This window comes from Oryctolagus cuniculus, chromosome X (genome assembly GCF_964237555.1).
Source record: "Oryctolagus cuniculus chromosome X, mOryCun1.1, whole genome shotgun sequence".
NCBI classification, from domain to species: domain Eukaryota; kingdom Metazoa; phylum Chordata; class Mammalia; order Lagomorpha; family Leporidae; genus Oryctolagus; species Oryctolagus cuniculus.
The window spans coordinates 69,037,132-69,044,849 of NC_091453.1; positions in this window are offsets into that span (position 1 = coordinate 69,037,132).

The window sequence follows — 7,718 nt, forward strand, 5'->3', positions numbered from 1 at the left end:
CCTCAACCACTGCCTAAAGTTCCCTGAACCCACCCAGCACATGCCTCTCTGCTCCCATGAAGGAGCAGACGTTATTGGAGTATGTGACATAGAGGCATATTTCAAAGACATAGGGCCTCAGAAGACAAAACCAGCAAATGTTTCCACAAATGACTAAAAATAAATGTAGAAATACAAGAAACATGAATAAGGAAGAAAATATGACTACCCAAAAAGAAACAGCAACATTTCAACATTAGAATGTGAAAATGAAGAGATTTATGAAATGCCTGAAGAGGAATTCAAAACAATGATCATAAGATTACTAAAAAATATGGAGGCCGACGCCGTGGCTCACTTGGTTGGTCCTCTGCCTGCAGTGCCAGCATCCCATATGGGCGCTGGGTTCTGGTTCCAGCTGCTCCTCTTCCAGTCCAGCTCTCTGCTGTGGCCCGGGAGGGCAGTGGAGGACGGCCCACTTGCTTAGGCCCCTACACCTGCATGGGAGACCAAGAGGAAGCACCTGGCTCCTGGCTTCGGATCAGTGCAGTGCCAGCAGTGGCAGCCAATTGGGGAGTGAACCAGTGGAGGGAGGACCTTTCTCTCTCCTTCTCTCTCTCTCTCTCTCACTGTCTAGCTCTATCTGACAAATAAATTAAAAAAAGATTACTAAAAAATAATGAGAAGCAAATGTGAGCTAAAGAAATCCATACATGACACAGGTGAGAAATTCTACCAGGAATAGAGATATTGAATAGAAATCAAACTGAAATATTAGAAATGAAAAATTCAACATGTCAAATAAAAAATACAGTGGAAAGCCTTAACAACAGACTTGATGGGGCAGAAGAAAGAATATTTGAGCTAGAACACAAATCATTGGAAATAGACAAAAAATTAGAAAAACTGAAAATAGTGTTTGAGATTTATGGGATACTATCAAATTACCAGTTAGGGATTCCTTAAGGTCTGCAAAGAGAGAATGGATTAGAAGGTCTATTTAGTGAAATAATGGTAGAAAACGTCTTTAATTTGGAGAAAGATAGGGACATTCAAGTACAGGAAACACACAGAACTCATAATAGACATGACCAGAAAAAAATTTCACCGTGACAAATTATAGTCAAACTTTCAAAAGTAAAACATAAAGAAAAGACCCTAAAATGTGCACAAGAGAAACACCAGATAACCCTAAAATGTTCTCCAGTTAGATTGACAGCTGATTTCTCATCAGAAACCTTACAGGCTAGGAGAAAAAGGAGAGACATAGTCCAAGTCCTAAAGGAAAAAAAAAAAAACCCTGTCAATCCAGAGCAAACTGTATCCAGCAAACCTTCATTTATAAATGAAGGTGGAATAAAGACCTTCCAAAAAAACCAGAAATTGAAAGTATTTGTCACCACTCAAATGATACTTTAGGATGTGCTACACACAGAAACAAAGAAAGATAGTCATCATCATGAAAAAAATGTGAAAGCAGAAAACTCCTAGTAAAAAAAGGAAATAAAAAAAGGAATATTTATGGAAAAATGACAGCATGAAGCCATTACTTATCAATAATAACCTTGAAGGGAAATGGCCTAAATTCTCCAATAAAAGGTACAGGCTGGGCTTGCACTGTGGCATAGCAGGTTAAGGTGCTGCCTGCAGTGCCTATATCCCATATGGGCTCTAATTCAAGGCTTGGATGCTCCACTTCTGATCCAGCTCCCTGCTAATGTGCCTGGAAAAGCAGCGGAGGATGGCCCAAGACCCTGGGTCCCTGCAACCCATGTGGGAGACCCAGAAGAAGATCCTGGCTCTTGGCTTCAGCCTGGAATAGCCCAGATGGTTGTGGCCATTTGGGGAGTGAAGCAGCAGATGGAAAATCTCTCTTTGAAACTCTGCCTCTCAAATAAACATTTTAAAAAGATATAGCCTGGTTGAATGCATTTAAGAAACAATACCCATCTATTTGCTGCCTACAAGAAACACACCTCACCAACAAAAATACACAAAGACTGAAAGTGAAAGGATACAAGAAGATATCTCACAATAATGAAAAGCAAAAATAATTAGGATTGCCATCCTAATGTCAGAGAAAATAGATGTTAACACAAAACCTGTTAAAGAGACTAAGAAGGGCATTATGATTAAGGGATGAATTCAATAGGAAGACGTGACTTCAGAAAATGTATATGCATCCAATGCTAGAGTGTCTGGCTATTTAAAAACAAATGTTAATGTATCTAAAAGGAGACACAGACTCCAATACAATAGTATTTGGGGACTTCAAACACCCCATTTTCATGAATGGACAAATCAATTAGACAGAAAATCAACTGAAAAAAAAAAAACCCAGAGCTAATCTACAATAGTGATTGAATGGACCTAATTGATATCTACAGAACATTTCTTTAAAAAAAAAAGATTTATTTTATTTATTTGAAAGACAGAGTTACAGAGAGAGGTAGAGACAGAGAGAGGTCTTCCATCTGCTGGTTCACTCCCCAGATGGCTGCAATGGCTGGAGCTGTGCTTATCCGAAACCAGGAGCAAGGAGCTTCTTCCAGATCTCCCACACAGGTACAGGGGCCCAAGGACTTGAACCATCCTCCACTGCTATCCCAGGCCATAGCAGAAAGCTGGATCGGAACCAGGACTAGAACTGGGGCCCATATGGGATGCTGGCACTTCAGGCCAAGGCTTTAACCCACTCTATCACAGCGCCGGCCCCTACAAAACATTTCAACCTAGAGCTGCAAAACATACATTCTTTTTGTCAGTGTATGGAACTTTCTCTAAGATAGACAGTCTGCTAGGCCATAAAGCTAGTATCAGCAAATTCAAGAAACATTGAAGTCCTACCATGAATCTTTTCTGACCACAATGGAATGAAGGTGGAAATTAAAACCTTAAGTATCTCTAGAAAAAATGAAAACACATGGAGACTGAACAACATGCTTCTGACTGAACTGTGGGTCATAGAAGAAAAATAGGAAATAGAAAATTCCTGAAACAAATGAAGATGACAATACAACATATCAAAACTTATGGGATATAGCAAATGCAGTGTTAAGAGGAATATTTATAGCAATTAGTGCCTACATCAAGAAATTGGGAAGGCATCAAATAAATGATCTAACCATGTATCTCAAGCACCTAGGAAAACAACAGCAAATCAAACAAAAATTTAGTAAGAGTAAAGAAATCATACAAATTAGAAAATAAATAGACAAAATTGAAACACAATACCAGATATAAGTGAAATGAAGAGCTTTTTTTGAAAAAAAAATTGATACACCATTGACCCAACTAACCAAAAAAGGGGAAAAGTCAAAAATTAATAAAATCAGAGATGAAAAGATAGATGTTACAATGGATACCACAGAAATAAAGAATCATCAGGAATTACTACAAACAGCTATATACCAAGAAATTGGAAATTTTAAAACAAATGGACAGATTTCTGGACACATAATTAAGAGAATTGAGCCATGAAGATAAAACCTAAATAGACCAATAACCAGAGTGGAAATTTATTAAGTAATAATGACCCTCCCAACAAAGAAACCCCCAGAGGGCTTCACTGATGAATTTTACCAAACTTTTAAAGAAGAACTAATTTGAATTCTTCTCAAATTAATCAAAGCAGTTGAAAAGAAGAGAATCCTCACAAACTCCTTCTACGAGGCCAGCACCATTTTAATTCCAAAATCAGAAAAAGATACAGCAAAGACAAAAATCTATAAACCAACATTCCTGATGAATAGAGATGCAAAAATCCTCAACAAAATTCTAGCTGATCAAATTCAACAACACAGCAGAAAGATCATTCACCTGAACCAAGTGGGATTTATCCTGGTATGCAGGGAAGGTCAAAATATCAAAATCAATAATCTGATACATCACATTAATAAGCTGAATAACAAAAATGATATGATTATCTCTGTAGGTGCAGAGAAAGCATTTGATAAGATACAACATTCTTGGGACCTGCGCTGTGGCGTAGTAGGCTAAGCCTTCGACTGTGGCACTGGCATCCCATGTGGGTGCCAGTTTGTGTCTTGGCTGCCCCTTTTCCAATACAGTTCTCTGTTTATGGCCTGGGAAAGCAATGGAATGGCCCAAGTACTTGGGCCCCTGTATCCATGTGAGAGACACAGAAGAAACTCCTGGCTCCTGGCTTCAGATCAGCTTAGCTCTGGCTGTTGTAGCCACTTGGGGAGTAAACCAGCAGATAGAAAACTTTTCTCTTTGTCTCTCCCTCTCTCTGTAACTTTACCTCTCAAATAAATAAATAAAATATTTAAAAAAATAAAGGATGGTCTCTTCAACATACGGTGTTGAGGAAATTGCATCTCTGTATGCAAAAACATGAAACAAGATCCTACCATATGCCTTATTAAAAATCAACTCACAATAGTTCAGTGACTTAAGTCTAAGACTCGAATTTATCAAATTATAGGGGAAACATTGCAAGACATTAGTATAGGCAAAGACTTCTTGGATATGAACCCAGAAGCTTAGACAAAAATAGACAAATGGGATTACATCAAGCTAAGGAACTTCTGCAGAGTAAGGAAACACTCAACAAAGTAAAGAAGCAACTGACAGAATGGGAGAAATTATTTTCAAATTGTGCATCGGATAAAGGATTAATATCCAGAATATATAAGGATCTCAAGAAATTCAACAGCAATTAAAAAAAAAAGCAATTCAGTTAAGAAATGGGCTAAGGATATAAACAGGTGTGTTTCAAAAGATGAAATGCAAATGGCCAACAGATACGTGAAACAATGCCCAGAATCACTAGACATCAGGGAAATGCAAATGAAAACAACAGTGAGGTTTTAACTAACTCCAGTGAGAATGGCTTTCATATAAAAATCAAAAAAAAAATAGGGGGCAGCACTGTGGCATAGTGGGTAAAGCCACCGCTGGCCATGCTGGCATCCCATATGGGTGCTGGTTCACATCCTGGCTGCTCTAACTTCCAATCCAGCTCTCTGCTATGGCCCGGGAAAGTAGTGGAAGATGGCCCAAGTCCTTGGGCCCCTACACCGACATGGGAGACCCAGAGGAAGCTCCTAGCCCCTGACTTTGGATGAGCTCAGCTTCCGTCATTGCAGCCATTTGGGGAGAGAATCAGAGGATTGAAGAACTTTCTCTCTTGCCTCTTCTTCACTCTGTCTGTAACTCTGCCTTTCAAATAAATAAATAAATCTTTTAAAAATATAAAAATCAAATCAAAATCAAAAATAAATTCTGATGAGGCTATGGGGAAAAACATACTCTAAGACACTGTTGGTAGGAATGTAAACTCATACAATCGTTATGGAAGACAGAATGGAGATTCATCAAAAATCCAAAAAGGCATCTACCACATGACCCAGCCATCCCACTCCAAGAAAAAGGAAATGAAATCAGCATATGAAAGAGTTATCTGTACCATCATGTTTGTAGCAGCTCAATTCACAATATGGATTCAACCCAGATGTCCATCAGCTGATGACTGAATAAAGAAATTGTGGTATACATACAAAATGGAATACTACTCAGCTATAAAAAGAATGAAATCCTGTCTTGCAACAAAATGGATGCAACTGGAAACCATTATGGCTAATGAAATAAGCCACTCCCCTAAATTGAAATATCATGTTTTACCCAATTTGGGTAACTAGTATACAGCATACAAAAATGTAATGTATTTGAATGAAATTGATATTTTGAGATTTGAATATTGTCTATAACTCTTGTATGTACCCTTGAGGAACAGGGTTTTTTTCCTACTCACTACTTGTTGAGTTCTTTATTTAGTGTAGGGTTAAGCTTGTGATTATAAAATGAACTGAAATTACGTATTTGTAAAAATTAATTGATATGGGCTCAGATCTGAGTGACAAAAGCATTTAAAATAACAAACAAGAACATTAAAATTTATTGTACCTATGTTATTAATATTCAACATCTTAAGTGGAAATATGGAAGATATAAATGTAATCCAATATCTAGAAATAGAATTGCTTTGTTTTAAAACAAAATACACTGTATATCATTAATAGCAGATTCAGTATTGCAGAAGAAAATACTAGTGCTCTGGAAGATATAGAAACTATCCAAAATGAAATGCAGAAAGAAAAAAAAGACTAAAAAAGAACTCAACACCAGGGTATCAGTTCATTCTGGAACAGAAGCAGTATAAACATCATTTTGTAAAATAGCTTGGCGGTTTTTAGTAACACTAAATATACACTTAGTATACGAGCCAGCACATTTCTGAACATTTATCTCAGAGAAATAAAACATATGCTCACAGGAAAAACTATATAATATGTTCATAGAAACTTTATTCATGAAAACCCAATGCTAGAAACAATCTGAATATCTTTCAGTATGTGAATGACTAAGCATACTGTGTACATCCATTCTATAAAATAAGAGGAAATAAAAAGGAATTTTTCATTGATACACAAAACAGCTTGGGTGGATCTCAAGGCTACTATGCTGAATTTCAAAATCAATATTTTTGTTCCCAGAAACCTTTTATTTATGGTATACAAACTTCATGCATTTCATACATATAAATTTAGGAACATAGTGATTCTTCCTACCCTACCCTCCCTCCCACCCACACTCCCACCCTTCTGCTCTTCTTTCTCTATTCCCACTCTTATATTTTACTAAGATCTATTTTTATTTACTTTATACACATAAGGTTGACCCTACACTAAGTACAGAGTTCAACAAATAGTATAAAAAAAAAACTGTTCCTCAACAGTCGAGACAGGGCTGTTCAAAGCCATTACATCTCAAAGTGTCAATTTCACTTCTATAGATTGCCTTTTAGGTACTTTTATTAGTTATCACAGATCAAGGAGAACAACATATTGTACTTATCTTTTAGGAACTGGCTTATTTCACTAGGTATAATGTTTTCCAGTTGCATCCCTTTTGCTGCAAAGGATAAGATTTCATATTTTTTACTACTGTGTCCATGGTGTACATATTCATAATTTCTTTATCCAGTCTTCAGTTGACAGGCATTTGGGTTGATTCCATATCTTATCCATTGTGAATTGACCTGAAATAAATATAGGGGTACAGATAACTCTTTCATATGCTGATTTCATTTCCTCTAGGTAAATCCCCAGGAGTAGGATGGCTGGGACATATGGTAGGTTTATAGTCAGATTTCTGAAGTATTTCCATATTCTTCCACAGTGGCTGTACCAGTTTACATTCCCACCAATAATGAATTAGGGTATCTTTTTCTCCACATTCTCACCAGCATTTGTTGTTTGTTGATTTCGGTATGAAAGCCATTCTAACTGGGGTGAGGTGAAACCACATTGTGGTTTTGATTTGCATTTTCCTGATGACTTGTGATTCTGAGCATTTTTTTCATGTGTCTGTTTGCCATTTGGATTTCCTGTTTTAAAAAATGCCTGTTCAAGTTCTTTGCCCATTTTTTAACTGGATTGTTTATTTTTAAAATTTTTTATATTTTTAACTTTTGTTTAATAAATATAAATTTCCAAAGTACAACTTTTGGATTATAGCGGCTTTCCCCCCATAACCTCCCTGCCACCCGCAAGGATTGTTTATTTTTTGTTGTTGAGTTTCTTGAGCTCTTTGTATATTCTGGATATTGGTCTTTTTCAGTTGCATAAATTGCAAATAATTTCTCCCATTCTGTTGGTTGCCTCTTTACTTTGCTGAGGGGTTCTTTTGCAGTGCAGAAGCATCTCAATTTGATA